Here is a 20483-nt window from a genome sequence, read left to right on the forward strand (position 1 = left end):
CTATGGACAGCTAATTATTTATTGAATCTTTCTCTGAAGCAGCTGGTGCTGACCGCTGTCAGAGACTGGGTGCTAGATGGAAGACTTAGGGTAAACTGCAAGTGTGGAAAAATCAGGACAGGCAGTAGCAGGTAATTGGCACCTATATAAGACAAAGCCCCAAATATTGGAACTGCCCCTATAAAATGAGGACATCTGGTCACCCTAGGAACACTGCTCTGAGCAGGTCTGGAGGCTTCTATGGTCTTGTGTAATTTTGGCCTAGGATAGAGAACAGGGAGTCAGTGGCATGCAGGATGCTTTGATCTCCTTCCCTGAACAATGCTGTAAAGAGAATTCCAAGGGCTGGTGTGGAGATGGGGAGAAACAAATGACCTGAAAAGTTCTAGGTACTGTGACTAAGGTAAAGTGTGTGTTTGTTTCCCCAACAATCGCACCTAGATTCAAAATACTGTAACATGCTCAGACTGTTCTTTAATAGCATTCTCCGTAGCTGTAGCACCTTGGATGGAATTCTCATCCTGACTCACTAACAGAATGTCTACACTGTAGTGTAAACCCAGGATTAATAGCACTCGAGTTAGTAGACTCTGGGTTTGTTAACCTAGGACTTGAGTGTCTATACTCATTTGTAATCCCAGGTTAGGAACTGTTGAACGCCCAACCTGAGAATCCAGCATCTACACTGCATTATGTGGGACTGAGTCCAATCACCCATGTCCCAGACTTCTTAGCACCCTCCCACAATGTGGCTGCTCTAGCCCTTTGTTCATGGTGCAGTGGGGGGAAAATTTGACTGTTCACCAAACTTTGACTATCCTGAGCAGTAGCGTAGCTGGGGGGGGGGGTGCAGAGGAAGCAGCCACTTCTCCTCAGCACATTTTACAAAAGTGGCATCTTAGTTAGGGGTTACCATGGCACCAGGGGGCGGGGCCCACGTTCTGCTCTGAACTTGGCCTGCCGGGGCCGGCAGAGAGAGGGCAGTAGCAACAGCGAAGGTTACTGGGCATGCTCAGTTCGGGTGAGCATGCTCAGTACACCCAAAGTCATCCAAAATAGGTAAATGGGAGCTGGAGCTGTTTGTGTCTCGTTACACCGGCGCTGGGCTTCTACAGTCAAGGGGGGGCCGTCACGGCTGGAGATGCCATGGGGGGGACTGCGGGGGCGGTGCAGCATGGCTGGAAGAGCCATGGGGAAGGGGGCTACGGGGGGGGGGGGGGGCGTGGCGCAGCCGGAGGAGCCAGCCGAGGGGGGGGGGCGCGGAGCAGTCGGAGGAGTACCCAAGGGGGCGTGGCCAGAGGAGGAGCCAAGGGGGGCGCCTTTTTAATGTTTGCTTCCCCTGCTCTCAGAACCTGGCTACGCCACTGATCCTGAGGACAAAGAAAGTCAGCCCTTAGGATTGTGGGATACTCTTGGCAGACTCCGAGCAGGAGTCCAGTGGCGCTGTCTATGCTGCAAAGCAATGGGGCTTGAATGTTGGGTCCCGGCTTGACTCAGGCTCGGACTCTCCACCTTTGTGCAGTCCTGGACCCTGGGTTAGCACGATTTTTGTGTAGACAGAAGGGGGGTTAGGCTTGAGCCCGAGTTCGAACCCTGGGCTTACCTTGCAGCATAGACATAGCCTAAGTTAGGCAGATCTACTTAATGCATGTGCTGCAGACAAATGATGTAGGTAAGCTGTAGTGAGCCATTGCTGCAGCATGGTGCACAGGATTTCTGTGCTGCTTGAGGTGCAGTCTTTCAAGTTGTATGTAAATCCAAAGGCTCTGGACAAGTTTGGACATAAATGGCACCTTTTTATGCCAGCTCTGTTAGGATGAAAGACTACTTTGTCAAAAGCTATGTGCTGGCAATACCTGATGTTCATTAGAACTTAACAGTAATCACAGTACTAGCAAATATGCCAGGGAAGAGGCTCTGGGAAGATGACATTTGTGTACTGCCGTCTGCAGTGTACATGCTACACACTTTAGCCAGCAAACATCCACATCAACCCTGCTTGCATGTTTTGCCCTCATGCAAGCAGGAGAAGAGCACCCAAAAGTTCTACTTTAAACTCACTGCACTAGTACATCAATATTTTAGCTGCTTATTTCATTGCTCAAAACTAAGCAGGTGGGTATCCCATTTCTCTGAAAAAACAGAAATTTGGTCAGTGCAGCGTAACTGTCCGGTTATAGCATGTGCATGTTGCTCCAGTCTGAGTACTCAGGTTAGATCACAATGTTGTGTACATTAGTGTATGCCAGAGACCAGCCCAGGCAGCTGCTGAGGGTCAAGTACACATGTGTTGATCAAAGGTGGTTATTTTGGAATATTTCTTGGATTTCCAGGATACATTTCTGAAACAGAGGAACATAGTGTCCAGACTACTATGTAATGCAGACTATTTTTGTGTAGCATCCTACATATAAAATGCCTCACTTGAGAGCCAGGTATAATGCATTCATAGAACTGCATTCTGTGGGCCTGAGTTTTTATTCTCTTCTCCCCCTCCCCCCATTTCTGGTGATGCACGTCAGGAGAAACTACACCAATGTCAATAGTTACAACATGTGAGAGGAAAATCATGTCCTTGACTTCTATACTGGTACAAAGGTGGGATTAAAGGCCCACAACAATAGGTGGAGTAGAGGAAAAATTAAAAGAAGGGCAAGTCTTAAGTCATTAAAGATGCAAGCAAGGATTTCTTGCAGACCAATTACAATGGCAGTTGAATAGAAGGAAGCTGTATCAAGCAGCATTTGGAGCCCATCATGGGCTATTGTTTATAGGAAATATTAAGCAGAGACTGAGGCTGATCCAAACACCCTGAAATTAGGCAATGTTCAGATCCAAGCCCTTCTCTGAAATGGGCTGAAGCAAAACCCTGGTTCCGATCAGCCCCAAATTTGTGGAAAGTGAATTTGGATCTGAACATGGAACTTACCTTAAAATGAGAGATGAAGCTAATATGGGAAGAGAGAAAGTGATTTAATAGCTCAAAAAGGGCTCCAGATTGGTCAGGTAGCACATATGAAAGAGCAACCTCTGAAATACATTTCCAACCAATGGATAAATTAGTGAAAATCTGTCCATGGATAACTCACAACAGAAGACTGGATTAAGTTTACTGAATGAACTGTTTGCCTTCTTTAATGAGCATAATGTATCGTGTATATGAAAAGGGTGTCAAAGCTTCAAAATGACATTGTTGGGTTAGATTTCAGGAAAAAAATGGCCTATAACAAATGCCTTAGTTATTTCAGCTGTAATAATTGGATTTTTAAAAGTTATATTAACTTATGGTGTTTCACTTTTTTTTTCTCCCCTTGACTTGGACACTAATAATACACAAGTCAGCATTGTATTGCATTTCTAGTCAATCCTTCAGTCCCTACTCAGTCAATGGGGCTTTTCTCTGAATTATTATTATTTATTATTTTATTTATTATCAGCCTCATTTTTTTCAGATTCTCATGCTATAGCCCAGCAGTATTTCACTATCAGTTGCTTTTTATGGACCTTCTCAGCAAAATGCAATGATTTTGTTACAAGAGAATGGTTATTTAAAAAAAGACTTTCAAAAGTATTTTTTACAAAACTAAATTTTGACTCAAATTTGGCATCCTAGTAGCACAACTACAATCTGAGGCTTCAGTATCTTAAAAGCAGAAACCACCTTCAGTTATCTGAGAACTGCAAAACATCTACAAAGACTGCAGCAATAAGGACCTAAAGACTCAGGTTTTGGATGGAAAAAGGCCATTTGCCCTCAAATCAACAAATCAGAGCCGGGGTTTAGCATCAAGTTACTCTGTGTGTCTCTCAAAATGTCTAGTTGTCTTTTAAATTCCATCGCTTGCGCTATCTGCTTCAATGGCTTTTTACTTGGTAAATTATTCCATAGGTTTATTGTTCTTCCAGGGAAATATTTTAGCCCAAATTAAACAGTAACATTCAGAGATGGGAGCCAGCCTCGGAGCAGCATCTAATCCCTGGTGTGTGCACCCTGAAATGCAACTATGTTCTTATTTGCATAGTCCTGGCTGCAGCTTTTCTCATTCACGCAGACCTATCCACTCTTATACTTGTCTCATGCAGGACAGGCTGACTCACGATGAGACTGCATTATCTGACTACGGCTGTGGGCACTGGTTGTCCTAATTTATAATTTCTCTATCATGCTGTAAGTTTGCATGGCACTTTACTGAGAGAATAAAGACCTAGTCCCTACCCCGAGGCTCTTACAATTTAGAGCCCTGACTTTTTTGCAAAGATTTGTCACCTGTACTTAATTTGAAACATATGCATAATCCCATCTAACTCAATGGGTCTGGGTCTACTCATGTATAACTGTGACTGTTTGTTTGGGGCAACAGTCTATTTGCAACTTATGATTTTAGGAACTCTGTGTAAGCCTCAGTGTGTATTGAATCAGCCATTTGGTGATAAAGACCCTGTCACATATCTCACACCCTGTCTGGAAGCAGCAACAGGGCAATCAAAGAAGTTGTTATATGCAGTGTTGTCATAACTGTGTCAGTCCAAGGATATTAGAGAGACAAGGTGGGTGAGGTAATATCTCTTATTGGACCAACTCCTGTTTGGTGAGAGAGACAAGCTTTCAAACTTACACAGAGGTCTTCTTCTCTGGAACCTCAAAAGCTTGTCTCTCTCACCAACAGAAGTCGGTCCAAATCAAAGAAGTTGTTAACCTGGAATGACTTTGTTTATTATTTGCATTGCATTGGCAAGGCAGATTGGCCAAGCTAAAGGAAAATGGCTCTTCTTCCCAGGTTTGTGTGGTGTGTGTGTGGTTTTTTTTTTTTTTTTAAAGGTAGAGAGATGAGAGCAGTGGAAATTCCCCAGAAGAAAAGGAACAAAGAATCAAGGTGTTAGAACTGGCTTTTAGAAACCAACTCTGTGAGGTTTAGGGAACACAAAGGGACTGTTCTCTGAGCCAGGGGAACCTGCTGACTGCCTGGGTTGAACAAAGTATGGGAAGCTTGTTGCAGCGGCAGGGCAGGAGGAGAGGAGGGTCTTGGAATCTTGAAAATTACTGACTGAAACCCAGTGGGCTCTTAGAGTAGTAAGGACAGTGGCGGGAGGGTTTTGAATATAGGTTCTGTTATTTGTATGGGCTCTGTAAGTCTCTCCCTGTGCTTTCTCTTGGAATAAAGTTGTGTGTATTTTAATAAGTTACTCCTCAAAGCCTCTGAGTTCCTTGATGTAATTGCCATGTGTTCCCGAACAGTTAAATTGTAACCTGTAGTACCCATGAAGGTGGAGCTCTGGGAGAGGCTGTGCATGTAAGCTACTGGGGATTCAGGCTTGGGAAAGGGAGTTCTGCACTGGTCTTGGGGCCCAGGACAGCTGTACCACAGGGTCCCACTTCTGAGAGGGGGTGCTAGACAGGAAATCTGGTCCCTGGGAGTGAGCCTGAGAGACCACAGCCAGTGCCTGGATACTGCTCAGACTCAGTGGGCGTAGAGGCATGCAGGATCTAATGGTTGGGTCCCATTGTCAGCATCCAGCTTGGGGAGCTCCACCAGGTCTGTCACAGTCAATCACATGTATAACTTTTTGCAGGATCAGGTCATATACAATCCGATTGGTTGGTGCATCGCTCTGACCTCCTTAAGCTAAATAGGTGGATGAGGGTTTGGGTAGTGGGGGTAGAAAAACACTGTCTGGGTCAGGGCAGGGAGGGAAAGAGGGAGAGGCTGGAGAATAAGGTGGTGACTTTTACAATCATATTTAAAAGGGGCGGTCTAAAAGGACAGGTTGGGAGTTGAAAACAAACAACAAACTCCCAAAGGGCCCAATTGTGCAGCCACAGTAGAGGGCTGGAAGTTTGGTTGTTGACTTGAATGGGAGCAGAATTGGGCCTTAAAGTGGGAACTGCTCAATATCACAAATGTAGTACAAAATGGGTTCTGGGGCACAATCCCCTGCAGAAAGGGCAGCTGAGCTTCTGGGGACTAGAAAGGGATCATCAGAAGATTGGAGGGTGGAAGGAGAGACAGAATAAGTGAACATCTCTTCCATCTTATTCTGAATATATTTCAGGGTTGTGGCCTTGGTTCTGGTATCTTCTCTTTTCACTGTTGGCTATTTTTCATAGCTCAAAACTCTATATGAGCCACACTCCTATAGCAGTAAGCCACACAAGGGCTTGAGTTAGGAAGCCACTAATGTGCTGCTTGGGGGCCTGAACTCATTAGGCTGAATGCACCCAAGTAACATGCTAATATTAAGCCTGTTGAGGCTTGTTGCTATATTAGGATTTTAAATGACATTAATCTTTTGTTCCAGTTCCTCTTTCTGCTTCATTTACTGTAGCAGTCTGCACAAGAATCCTGTATTCAGCCCTCTAAAGTGTTCTCATTTTACCCCTCACCGTAAAACATTTGAAACGCTTTGCATGAAAGATACTATGTTTTAAAAAAATTGAATATTGAGGTACCTGATAACCTCAAAGGATAGCCAAGTGTGTTGTGCTGATCTGTAATTCAGGGCTGTATAACCCTAACAAACTGCAGGCTTTTAAAAGGGCTCTTTCCTTCATACTACATAAAATTCTGTTGTCATAGTTACTGTCCTGGGAGAAAGATGTTGTGCCAAAGGCAAAATTGGCTTTGGTAAGTAGTGGGAACATGCCCAAAGGGTAGACAGATGCCTCACTGTTGTACTTGATTAAGTTTTCTGAGTTGTGCCTTGATCTAGTTATGTCAGTGCTAGAAAAGTTGTTAATGTGTAGTAATCTTGAGGTGAAACCAATACTGATGGATGTTTTTGATGAATATGGGATATAACCACTCCCCCTCTCTGAGAGTCTGTCCATGGCCATCATAATAGCAACTCCTCTCCCTAAAACTGACTCGTCTGATTTTCAGGAATCTGTTCCCTCTCTGTTTTCATGCTTATTATGGGGTATGCAAAGCCCTGCTTTTCATTTGCTCACTGCTGTAGACGTAGCCAAAGACAGCACAGTGTGTAGTAGAATGATTGGATAAATTCTGCTGAATATCTGCAATATCCAAATGTTTTATCAACCAGGCAAGATATTAACAAACTTCAACAGAACTTTATTTACAGTGGAAATCTCTTTACCAAGCTGTAGCTGCACACTCTGTAACTCTCCCAGCCTCCTCAACTCCTCCCCCCTCCTTCCTGTCCTTTCAGACTCGCAACAGCCATTGTTCCCAGTTCTAATAATCACATGCAGCATCTAAACACCACATTCCCTCCTCTCTTAAGAAACTTTCCAAATGAAAATAAACATTGTTGTTCTAACCACAGGAACAAATATGAAACAAGACACTATATTGTTGGCAGGAATATTACACTGAAAACGCTGTAGATACTACATAACATAGTCTCTAGTTCAGGCAGGTGGTCGTCTGGACCTGACAGGCCATCTCTCAAGCCCTGGTTCCAGTGCAATGTCTTGTTGTGTTGGTTCTACAGTGAAGTCATCCAATGCAGACTGGGTGTTGGCATAATCTCCTCTTGGTTCATAGGCAGGTGCAAGATAAGAAGCATTCCATACCTGTCCATCAGAAAGTCGATAGGTGTAAGGTCCCTTCTTCTCTATGATTTTAAGAGGAGCTGTGAATTTATGGTCCCCTTTGTGTAAGATTCCAGGTTTTCGTATTCTAACAAAGGAACCACAATCAAACTTTGGTTCCTTAGCACCCCGCCGTTTCTCTGTGAAAGCCTTAGACTTTGCTTGGTTCTGTTCAACTGTCTTTCTCGCATCATCCTTGTTTGGGACATCAGGTCGTGCCTTTAACAATCCAGCAATGTTTAGTTTAGTATGCAGCTGTTTCCCATGCAGTAACTCTGCGGGTGATCTTTGCGTTGTGGCATGTCATGTAGCCCGGTATGCTTGCAAGAAATCAGTAGTGAAAGGGTATCCACAATCGCCCTTCCAGTTTAGCTGTTTGCAAACTCTTTCAAACTTCTGTTAAACCGTTCGATTTCCCCATTGGCTTGAGGGGAATATAGGGATGACCTCCAGTGTAAAATGTTCCTCTCTGCTAGAAAAGTTTCAAACTCCAGGAAAGGAAATTGACTACCATTATCTGAAACCAGTTCCTTGGGGTTACCTTCCCGGCTAAAAACTGAAGAGAGGAACTTAATTACTGTAGCAGAAGAAATTTGCGATGTAAACGCTACCTCAGGCCATTTGCTGAAATAGTCTATTAAAGTGATGGCATAATGACAGTCAATTGGAACAGTATCAAAAGGTCCTAGAATGTCAATCGCCACTTTTTCCCATGCAGATTCAGGAAGAGGAACAGGCTGTAATGGAGGGGTACATGTCACTGCTGTCTTATCATGCATTTGGCAAGTGACACAGGATTTTATGAGTGCTTCAGTTTAAGAGTCCATCCCTGGCCACCCATACAGATCCCATAGTCGTTGTTTGGTTCTGACAATTCCTTGATGAGTATTGTGTGCCAGGTGTATGAGTTTTGACTGTAATCCTTCTGGCACAAGTAGCTGGTGTGTACCTCATAGCACATAGCCATCAAGCAAAGAAAGTTCATCCCAAACTCTAAGGTAGGTAAGACCCAAGAAGGAACGTAAGGTTTGCAAATCTGTTGGAGGAGGAGCATTTGAAATTGCCAGGATATAATCTGGATCAGGTTTTAGTCCAGCCTGTGAAATTGTATGCCCAGAAAGGAGAGTTCAGTTTGTCTAAATTTGCATTTGGACCTATTGAGCTTGAGGCCTGCTTTGCTGATGCAGTTTAGTACAGAATGCAGGTTATTGTCATGCTCCTCAGTAGTATTTCCAAACACAATAATATCATCCAACTAGCACTGAACTCCATGTCGATTCTTCAGAATCAATGGCATTTTTTTGGAAGGCACTTGGGGCTGATGCGAGATCATATGGAACACGTCTAAACCGAAATAGTCCCTCATGTGTAATAAATGCTGTGAGGTCTCTGCTATCTTCATTCAACATAACCTGGTGGTATGCGCTCTGCAAATCAAGAGTAGAAAACATCTTTGCTCCACGGAGTTCTGCAAATACTTCTTCTATGTGAGGAACAGGATGGCTGTCAATCACAATAGCTTAATTTGGCTCCCTTAAGTCCACCCAAAGGCGAATGTCTCCCACCTTTCTTCTGTGTCACTACTATAGGTGAAACCCATTCCAAGGAGTTAATCTCTTCAATAATGTCCTTTTGAACAAGTTTTCTAAGTTCCTCTGAAACCGCTTCCCTGACTGAAAATGGTAAGCGCGATAATTTCTGTCGTACAGGCATCACATTATTCTGCATTTTAACTTTATGCAGAAATCCATAAGCACAGCCGAGTTTCTCCTCAACCTGGAGTTGGGTCCCAGCTGAAACTGGTGTGTGTACCGCAAAAGTGCTTTGCTGAGGAAGATCAATTCGTCCATTAACTACCTTGAGATTTAAAGCAGCTAATAAATCTCTGCCAAGGATAGGAGTGCCTTTGTGGACAATGTAGAACTCCGCAGTTACACAGCGATCACCAAAAGTAACTATTGCTGGCAGGCAGCCATGTACTGGAATATGATTTTTCAAATAGCACACCAAGTGAAGTTTGGGTTCATTAAGAGGCACGTCTTTAAAGTAATGCAAATAGATGGAATCAGGTAGTATAGATACTGCTGAGCTAGTGTCCAACATTAGCTGAATAGTGTGTGATTTGCCTGAGGGTATGGCAGAAACATTTACAGTGCACTTCATCTGTTCTGGAATATGTGCAGTAGTGATTTTGTCTACACTCAGCACAGTAACATCTGGTATTGTAACTGCATGCATCTGTTGATTGAACTGGCTACTGCGACATACTTTAGCAAAATGCCCAATCTTTTTGCAATGATTGCACTGAGCTACTTTTGCTGGACATCCTGTGTAGCTTGCAAGATGTTGTGGGGATCCACAACAAAAGCATGCTTTTACTGTATTTTGATGATTCAATGGCTTTTCATTAGTTTTCCTTTTGCAATTGTTTGTCTGCAGTGATAGTGAACTTTTCTGCAAAGGAGTCACAGCCTGGACTGGGCCTCTTGTACCCTTGCTCATTATTTTGGCTTTAGCTGTAGCTGACTCAATCTGAGTAGCAATGGTTATTGCTTTTTCTAGTGTAAGTTGTGGTTCTAGAAGTAAGCGTTCTCTTACACGAAGCACGCTTATTTTCTCAATGAGCTGGTCTCTAATCATCTCATCTGCCATATTCCCAAAGTCACAAGTTACTATCAGACTCCTCAGGGAAGCAATTTACTCCCCTGGTTTCTGCTCACGCTGGCAAAATCTGTAGCGATTAGCTACTACATTCACTTTTGGCACAAAGTTCTTTAATGCAGCCAGTGCAGTCTCATATTTATCATCTGCAAGGGGAAAAGTGTAAAATATACGCTGCCCTTCTGCTCCAAAGCAGTGGATTAGCAGAGCACGCTTTCTTACTTCAGAAATCTCTGTAGCACTGATTGCAAGAAGATAAGTCTCAAACATATGGAACCAGACAGTAAAAGCAATTGGAGGCTCACCTGGGCTTTGCAGAAAGGGTGCAGGTGGGTTCAGAGGCAGAAGATCCATCATCGTCACCAAAATGTTGTATCGACCAGGCAAAGTATTAACAACTTCAACAGAATTTTATTTACAGTGGAAATCTCTTTACCCAGCTGTGGCTGCACACTCTGTAACTCTCCCAGCCTCCTCAACTCCTCCCCTCCTCCTTCCTGTTTCCTGTCCTTTCAGACTCGCAACAGTCATTGTTCCCAGTTCTAATAATCACATGCAGCATCTAAACACCACACCAAACCACACAGAAGTCATACACTACTGACAGCAATTGACTATCCTGAGAAAATCTTTCAGTAGTGTAAGCAGAGTCAGGATGAGCTCTACCCTGACATCTGGTGGTGAATTATGGCGAGTGTGGAAAAGAACTCCAGGGGCTGATCTGGTTTGCATAGGCACACCCACTCGCCTGGCATGAAACAACAGCAACTCAAAGTGGTTACTTTGGCTGGTGTGGGATCCCCAGTTTCTCTGTTATTGGGGCAGGAAGAATAAAGTTTTGTTACCCTGATTCTGTGAATCAAGGCCAGTGGAACTGTTGTATGACAGAAGGACTGAGTGAGTCCTTCACCATTACCTAAGTAGCACTTGCTTGACAAGGGGCATGGGTTACAAAACCCAGTGAATAGAGAGAGGATGTGAACAGGTATTTATATCTGATGGTATGGGCCCTCTTTGAGGGTTTGAAACACCAATTGCACTACTTCCTCTCTCCACTGTTGAATGTCAGAGCTAACTTTGATTCCATTAGGAGTCTATTTACAGGCTGCTGAGCTGAATTCACTTTGGGCCAATGGTGCACTAGCACTGGGGCTCCCCTACTAAGAGCTGAAATCACAAAAGAGCTAAAGTTATTAAGAGCTGAGATCACTGAGACTGTTAACTAGTGGGGGAGCCTGAAGCTATATTGCTAAGCGGCTGGCGGAGCTGCTAGCAGAGTGGAGCCTCACGGGATGGTTGGAGCTGAGCAACTCACAGGTCGGTGAGCAGGGTGGAGTGGCTGGAGAAGCAGCGAGCAGAGCGGAGCCTTGTGGGAGCGGCCCAAGGACCGGCTGAAGTGGAGCAGAGCTGAGCGGCTCACAGGTTGGTGAGCAGAGCGGAGCAGCTGCCAGAGCAGTTCGTGGACGGCGGGAGCAGCTCACGGGACAGCTGGTGGAGTGGAGTGGCTCATGGAGAAGGCTGCGGCGGAACCCCACGGAGAGGCAGCCGGTCGGCCTCGGATCACGTAAGGTGCCCCTTAACACCCTGCGTGCCCCCCCTCCCCCCGGCTTGAACTCTGGGGCTGCACTGACCAGGGACAGAGACTTTGGGGGGTTGTTGGACTTTTGGGACTTTGGTGATTCTTGGGTTGCTGGTTTCAAGAACCAAAGGGGAAGGACACGGCCCAATTTGCTGGGGTGGGTTTTTTGCTCATGAAGCCTGTTTGTGGTGTTTTTCCATTTTAATCCTGATGATGTTTACCTCATGTTATTAAACATTTTCTGTTACACTCAGACTCCGTGCTTGCGAGAGGGGAAGTATTGCCTCTTAGAGGCGCCCAGGGGGTGGTATGTAATTGTCCCAGGTCACTGGGTGGGGGCTCGAGCCAGTTTTGCATTGTGTTATTGAAATGGAACCCCTAGATACAGAACCCGGCCCTTTTTGCTGCCAACTTAGATGGGCAGAAGGGTTACAGTAGCATTTTGTGGCTTTTGAGTACATCTTGCTTTTAAGCATATCCGGCTTCCTTTAAAATTGAGAAGTTTTGCAATGGAGTTGGGCTCCTTCTGATATCTCCTTGTTGACTTAGTTTTTAGGTTGGACTGAAGTTAGGAAGAGTTGCCATTACTTCCAGATTAAGGCAGCATAGGGCTGTTTATCCATGTATTAGTACAATAATGCTGTTGAAAATTGGAGGTAGATCAGCTTCATTAGCATGAAGTGCCATTTACAAAAATAGAAGTCTTTAAATATCTCTGCAGAGGGAGCTAAATTCAGTAGTAACAACAGATTGCCCCCCCCCAAAGCACAGCGGTTCGTTTTCCAAGAAAAGAGAAAGTAAATGCAGCAAAAGCAGAGGATCAGTTCCTCAGTCAGGGCAATGCATTGCTACATGGGCGTGAAAGTGAACAACAGTGGGAACACTGCCCCCATAGGGAACGGAGGGGAAACTGGATTTAGGGACTACCAATGCCATTACCTGGAGCATGCTAGCTGCTAGCATGAATTGTAGAAGTAGAAGAGCTGGTCAAACAATGAAACCCTATTTCTGTCGCCCCTCCCCCAAAATATCTAAATTTCAAGTTTTTCATTTAACTCCTTTTTCCAAATCATTTCCCTAATTCCCACCAGCCCAAATCTACTCAAATACGATTGAAAACATTATGGATTTATTTTCCCTGAAAACACAGTTTTTGTTAAACAAACTGAATTTTGATGCTTTTTTTATGTACAATTTTTTTATGAAACTTCACTTTTAAAAATGGTCAATTTTTATTCATTTAAAAAAAACTAACTTGAAAAATTGTGACCAGCTTTAACAAACTATTAAGGGCCAATCCTACTCCCATGGACATCAGTGGATGTGAGTTTAGGTGGCAAGGGGAAAATGGTAGCCCAGTATGAAGAGAGGGAGGGGAATGGCTTGCAACATTGCCCCGAGTAGCCTATCATTATGCCCTTCACCAAAATGGGAGCGGCAAAGCAATTCAAATAACCAGGTTCCTCTCACAACGCTAAGTCTGACTTGACCAAGGGTTTAATGCTAGGAGAAGAACCGAACTCTTCATCTAGCTTTACCCAAACAGGAAGTCTAATTTCAGTTACCAGACTGAAGACTTTCATATGGTTGCATCAGGCACTTGATTATTTTAGTCTGGGGCAAAGGACGTTATGGAAAGATGACTAGATAATCATTTGTTTCAGCAATAATTTAGATGCTGGCAAACTCTTCCATAAAGTTGGAAGACTTTTGCTAATCACCCCTGTATTGAAATGGGAGACAACGCTAAATGGAGGAATAAAGGATTTCCTATCTTAACATTCTAAAGATAAGCATGTACTATGAGTTGGAATTCTGTAACATCAGACTCTGGTTAAAAGAGACAAGAGAACAGTTATAAGGTTAAACAGTTTTATTATAGGCAGAGTTGGTATTGTTGCCCGTGGTAATGATTCCCCAACGCTTCCCATTATAGGACCCTGTTCAGCTGCATATAGCTTTGCCAGACATTAACTGATTGGTCTGGAATGTTCCATGTCAGGTGTCTGCCTCAGGCTGAACTTTTTTGGCAAGTTTTTCAGCTAAAAAGGCTCAGACATATCTGAGAACAAGAGGAGGGGGGAAATAAGGTGGTTGGTTTGTTTTTGGTCCATATTAAATTCCTAAAACACTTGCATTTGGAAAATCTGAAGTGCCTCTAAGTTTTGGAGCAGGGACTTGAATTTTGGCAGGGGAGGGTCACGCTGGTATCAGCATTTGCCTTTTGCCATATTTGAAAAATTCTCCTAAATGTGACTCAAAAATCTCAATTCGTACATGCTAAGTGAAGAATTTGGCAGCTACATTATCAGAAGATTGAGTGTGCCCCAACCCACTCCTGCCAGACCAGGTACCCTGTTTCCCCGAAAATAAGACATCCTCCGAAAATAAGGCCTACTTACAGTTTTGCCTCTCGTTGTAATATAAGGCATCCCCCCGATAATAAGACCTCCCCGATAATAAGGCATCCACCGATAATAAGGCATTTTTCATTTCTGAAAAATAAGACATCCCCTGAAAATAAGACCTAGCGCATCTTTGGGAGCAAAAATTAATATAAGACACTGTCTTATTTTCGGGGAAACAGGGTAGTACTTTTCCTGCAATGGCTCCTCCTGCCTGCTAGGTGCCACTGTGGCAATGCGCATAGGAACTGAGAGTAGGGAGACACTCCCCTGTGTTCTCAATGCCCTCCCAGTTGATGCCCAGGCAATGATGAGGAGAAAGCAGCCAAAAATAATGCAAGGGATGCGAAATGGAGGGCGAGGGGTTGAGAAGCCAGGAGCTGAGGGGGGGGTCAGGATGGAGGAGAGGGGGCTGGATTAGATCAGAGAGGAACAGTCAAGGTAGGAGCAGAAGGATCTAAACACTGGGTTTCACAGCAGTTTGCTAAGTGTGTGTCTCATCCACCACATCTCTAGTCCACACAGAGCATAACAGCCTACTACTGCTGCCAGGGACATCTTTAGTTTTTAGTGCTAGAGGTCAGTACTGTGGCTCGAAAGGCTCTATACCTGCTGATGATCCAAGTTTGTACTCAACATGGTTTCCATGTAATGGAATTTGTTTTAGTTTGTTTTTTATTTAGGAAATTACATCCAAAATAAACTACATTAAATTAAGGCTAAGGTTGCAAAGTCAAGCACTCAAAAGTTAGGGAATGCCAGAAGTAAGGTTGCCCATGTAACCTTAATCCAGCCCCCTTGTAATTAAAGGCTGTATGATAATGCATATGCACATGATCACATACCATTTTTCCCCAGGATCCAGGCCTCATTCAGTGAATGGATAAGTGTTAAATATTTCTTGTTATTCTCCTCATCCTATATATAGCCCAATGCATTATTTACTGCACACCATCCAAACCCTGCACCGAATACAAAATTATTAATTTCTTCCTGGGTGTTTCTATGGAGCCTCACCAGACTACCTAACTGTTTCATAAACACTTAACTCCTATCTCCACAGCGGCACTGGGAGGTTAGGTGGTGATATTATCCACATTTTACTGCTGGGGAAGTGAGGCACAGAGATTAAGGCCAAAAGCGTTCACGAATTTTGGCCACCCAACTTGAGACTTCTCAGACTTGGCAATTAGCATCACTTTACTAGTTCAAAGTGCTGTAGAAAAGTTACCTAAACTAAGCATCTTAGCATCCCGATGAGTTAAGGCATATTATTCCCAATTAATAAGACAAAGCTGAGGAGGCTCAGTGAGGTCAAGTGACTTGTCCAAGGCTAATATACATTCCTATTCAATCTTCAAATTAAATGCACCATATCATTAAAACCTTTTGCTTATGTTTATTCACCAAGCCATCTTCAGAGCAAACAAAGACTTCAGTATGCTCAGAATGGCATTTTGTTCCCTTCAGTTGCTCTCATTTGGGTAGAGTCCCCACATAACATACTTGAAAGTACATGTGGGGGGTTTTTTGTGTGTGTGTTTTTTGTTGTTTGTTTTTTTGGTTTTTTTGGTGTCCATTTAAAAAACATGAATAGACCGGCAATTTTACAGAGGGGAGACTGTTGTATCACAACTGGCATGGAGAAATAGCAGCTTTTTGGAATACTATTCTATCATACAGCACCTTGTCCATGGATCATCAGCAGGGATGGAACCCCCGATCTGCAGCTTCAAGGCACCTGTCTCTCCCACTTGAACTAAAGAAGTAATGCCAGTAGATTCTTATCCTGTGTGGACTCAAAATCCCTCCCTGTTTTTATTTGAACAGAAATCTCTGTACCCCCAACTCACTTAGCCGGGGTGTTAAATTTCTACTATAAATCACAACTCCCACCAGTGTCTTTATATATTTATATTTATATATATATATATAATATATATATCCATTTTGTTTTTTAATCCTCTAAAAAATGAGGGAAGGGGAGAGTGTTTTGGCTGCTTCTTTCCTTGCTGGTAAAAGTTTTATATTCCAAAAGCTATCCTAACTTGCACCTTGTTCTGTGTATTGCTGGATGCCATTTTAAAGACCTTTCTAGTTACATTATTTTCAGTCTGACTCTGAGAGAGTTAACATCATGCCTTTTTTCTTTGCAGACTTAAAGATTTCGCTAGGATCTGTTATCCCTCCCACTCTAAGAAATCTTCAGCAAGGTTACATCACTAAAGCCTTTTATGTCCCCACTGAGGCAAGCCCTAGTTCCTTTCATCTTTCCTTCTGTCAAAACTGTCCAGTGTAATATTCTGTTTCCCTGCCCTGTGCTCCTCCAAGGTATGGAAGATGCTCTAAAGGGAGGGGAAAGCGCCACCTATTTTGAGATGGGCCCAAACCAAAACCCATATCTGAACAGTGAACACTCCCAAATCTAGGATTTATGGAAACAGAACTGGAACCAAATCTGAATTTTGCAAAGGATACATGTTATTTTTTTGTATATATTCTAAAATAAACTGACCAAAAATCTGAATCCAAACCCCCCTGAACCATGGAGAGCTTAATATGATCTGATTTTTTTGAGACTTGGACTCATCTCTAAAAAACAATGCAACTTGCTTTAATACCTCCTACAGTAGCAAGCTGTTTCTCTTTTTCCAGTTTCTCCAGATGGCATTGAAACTTTTAGGGATTGTTTTTTATTTGTTTTATTTTTGAATGATTTCCCATACTTCTTCCCTAATCAGTCTGTTTCTGTGTCTTTCCACTTAAAAATATATTCTCTCTAGTTCTCATTTTTAGGCCTAGGTTCTGAATGTGCCTGTACTGGATTATGTGTGTCACTTATTATTAATGTCACTGCTGAAGTCATCTGAGGTTTCCTTGATCTGTCGTCATTCCTCCTATTCCCAGTATAATTTTCAAATATGCAAAGTCTCTGAGTCAGTATCATGATCTCAGTTGCATGCATGTAGAACCAACCTCAAGAATGGCTTCTTTTAGTGCTATCCTCTTTCCCATTGGAAAATATTTCATTGATTTTAATTATCAATCGAATGCATTTCATGTCTGTATTTTTAGGATTTTTTAATTCATTTTAAGCTCCTTATTCTTAAGATATATAATCCCATATCTTTGACAGATGGGTCCAATAGGGTTTGTCTCAACTAGATATGAGCTTGAATCAAAACCCAGATTCTAGGATTCTTGAAAAATAGGAGTCAGAGCTGAACTCTGGGAGTTAGGGCAGTCTCTGATCTCTGCATCTGATCCAGATGCGTTATTCATTGTGGAGCAGTAGTAGCCCTTCCATAGTTAAGGCTGAAGCTACCTTCCCATTTAAAAATCAATTTTTAACCCGCTTCCAAACAGAAATGTTCCTGAAATCTCTCATGCTATGTTTCATTCAGGCTGGAAATGTTTTCAGAAGTTTGGTTTAAAAAAAAAATGAGAAGCCTTTTTTTCAAACCACCATAATTTTAAAATGTCTCTTTTCTGGTTTATATCCTAAATGACTTGGCCTAGAAACTCTCAACTTGTTGTGTTTTGTTTTTTGTTTTGTTTTTTTGGCCTTGTCGAAGTGCTTGTCAGTAATTTTAGGGTGTTAGTGGAAAAATTTCAAAGATTATTTGGAGAATCCAAATCTCTTGGTTCTGGGGAAAAAAACAAACAGGGCTGGACATCTTGTAAGAATGGACTTCATTGCAATATTTCAGGTAATTCCTGCTTCTAGTCTGACTGGAAATAGTGCAAGAACAACCTTCCTCGTGGTATGTCCATGCTTCGGGTCTGTCCTGGAGAGTGTAAAGCTCGCAAGAAAAGGTAACGTTTCTCACAGGTGCTTGAACCTCCAAAATGTGATTAAGTTAGAGACTTTGGTTAAGGTTCAGGAACTGAGTCTTATTTGATCTGAACCACTTTGCTTCTCCCTGTTCCTTATTCATTTCAGGGGCAAGACGTGCCTTCTAGCAGTTAAACCACAGGACTGAAAATACGTTATTCTGGATTCTAATATCATCTGTCACTGATGCACTGCATATCCTTGAGCAAGTCCTCATTTCTCTGTCTCAGCTACCCATTTGTAGAGATGTAACAGGACAAAGTGCTTGCTCTTCTGAGGAGCACTTTGGGGTCCTTGGGTGGATGACACCTTAGCAGTATCAAGTATAACTTCTTAAGAAATTGGGGTGAAATCCTGGACCTATTGAACTTACTGGCAAAACTCTGACTCACTTTAATGGGGCCAGGATTTCCCCCTTGGTTTTTATGTAGAACACAATCCCCCCTTCACTTGTAAAAGCAAGTATAAAAGAGTTGCTCATAAATATCCTCCTTCCCTGCATACTCCACCTTCTGCTGTTTTGTGGCATGTTATCTATCTTAGGAGGGATAATCCTTTCCTGGAATAGCCCACTAATATTTTTTAAGCACTGATTTGGCTCTGATTTTTTTGTATGTATATCTTGATTTTAGTATGGCTTTTGACACAGTTCTGCATGATACTCTTGTAAGTAATGTGGTCAAGATGAAATTACTATTGTTGTTGTTCCTGTGTGTGCCTGTTTGCTCTGTGTGCTGTATTGATGCCTAGTGGGGGGAAGGGGAATGTTTGCTCTGGGAGACTTAGGAGTCACACCTAGCTGTGTCTGGGCCTCAGAATCCCATATCAGTGGAGCATCTGAGAAGACATTGGCATCTAGCAACCAATGACCCAGAGGGATAAAGATTTCCTCATCTCTCAGCAGGGAAGCTGAACAACATCTCCTAGCTTGAGAACAAAGGACTGGGAGGTGGGGAATAAGAATTGGTTGCTGGAAGGAGTCAGGCTCTCACCTGGAATCTGGCCAAGGAGGTCTGTCAGAGAGAGAGAGACAGAGTCTGAACACTGGGGTTTAACTGGGAGGGCATATATAGTGAAGTCCTTTAGGAGTCAGTCCTGGGTCCAGTACTAGTCAATATTTAATTACTTGGATAATGGAGTAGAGAGTCTGATTATAAAATTTGCAGAAGACACTAAGCTGAGAGGGGTTGCTAGCACTTTGGAGGACAGAATTAGAATTCAAATTGACCTTTACAAACTAGAGAATTTATTGAATTTCATTATGTTAATTTCAGACCAAATCAACAAAATGTTTTTGTTGAATTTCAACCAAAAAGGCAAAGTACTTCACTTAGAACGCAAAATCAAATGCATAACTACAAAATGTAGAATAACTGGCTAGGGGGCTGTATTGCTGAATAGGATATGGGGGTTTTAGTGGATCACAAATTGAATGAGTCAACAATGTGATGCAGTTGCAAAAAAGGCTAATATTCTGGGGTTATTAACAGGAGCATTTCATGTAAGACATGGGAAGCAATTGTCATGTTCTACTTGGCACTGGTCAGGCCTCAGCTGGAGTACTGTAGCCAATTCTAAGTGCCACACTTTAGGAAAGATGTGGGAAATGGAGAGAGCTCAGAGAAGAGCAACAAAAATAATAAAGGTTTAGAAAGTCTGACCTATGAGGAAAGGTTTTTTATGGTTTTAAAACTGGGCATGTTTAGTCTTCAGAAGACTGAGTGGGGAACCTGATAGATCTACAGATCTGTTAAGGGCTGTTAGGAGGATGATCAATTGTTCTCCATGTCCACTGAAGGTAGGACAAGAAGTAATGGGCTTAGTCTGCAGCAAGGGAGAGTTAAGTTAAATATTAGGAAAAACTTTCAAAGGGTATGTCTACACTACGAAATTAGGTCGAATTTATAGAAGCTGGTTTTATAGAAATCGGTTGTATACAGCCGATTGTGTGTGTCCCCACATAAAATGCTCTAAGTGCATGAAGCCGGCGGACCGCGTCCACAGTACAGAGGCTAGTGTCGACTTCCGGAGCGTTGCACTGTGGGTAGCTATCCCACAGTTCCCGCAGTCTCCGCCGCCCATTGGAATTCTGGGTTGAGATCCCAATGCCTGATGATGCAAAACAGTGTCGCAGGGGGTTCTGGGTACATGCCGTCAGGCTCCTCCCCCTCTATCAGAGCAACGGCAGACAATCGATTCACGCCTTTTTACCTGGGTTACCTGTGCAGACAACATACCACGGCAAGCATGGAGCCTGCTCAGCTCAGCTCACCGTCACCATATGTCATCTGGGTGCCGGCAGACGTAGTACTGCATTGCTACACAGCAGCAGCTAATTGCCTTTTGGCAGTAGATGGTGCAGTATGACTGGTAGCCTTCATCGGCTATCTGGGTGCTGGCAGACGTGGGGCTGCATTGCTACACAGCAGCAGCCCCTTGCCTTTTGGCAGT

General features: G+C 43.1%; 1 long non-coding RNA gene across 1 annotated transcript in view; it reads left to right on the forward strand.

The window, feature by feature from the left end:
- Nucleotides 1-19491, forward strand: part of LOC135973066 (uncharacterized) — a 34832-nt gene extending 15341 nt beyond the window's left edge. Inside the window, exons 2-3 of the long non-coding RNA XR_010589771.1 lie at nucleotides 17908-18013; nucleotides 18141-19491. This is a non-coding gene — a long non-coding RNA (uncharacterized LOC135973066). The remainder of the gene's footprint in view (nucleotides 1-17907; nucleotides 18014-18140) is intronic.
- The last annotated feature ends 992 nt before the right edge of the window (nucleotides 19492-20483 follow it).

The sequence above is a fragment of the Chrysemys picta genome, chromosome 8 (genome assembly GCF_011386835.1).
Source record: "Chrysemys picta bellii isolate R12L10 chromosome 8, ASM1138683v2, whole genome shotgun sequence".
NCBI classification, from domain to species: Eukaryota; Metazoa; Chordata; order Testudines; family Emydidae; genus Chrysemys; species Chrysemys picta.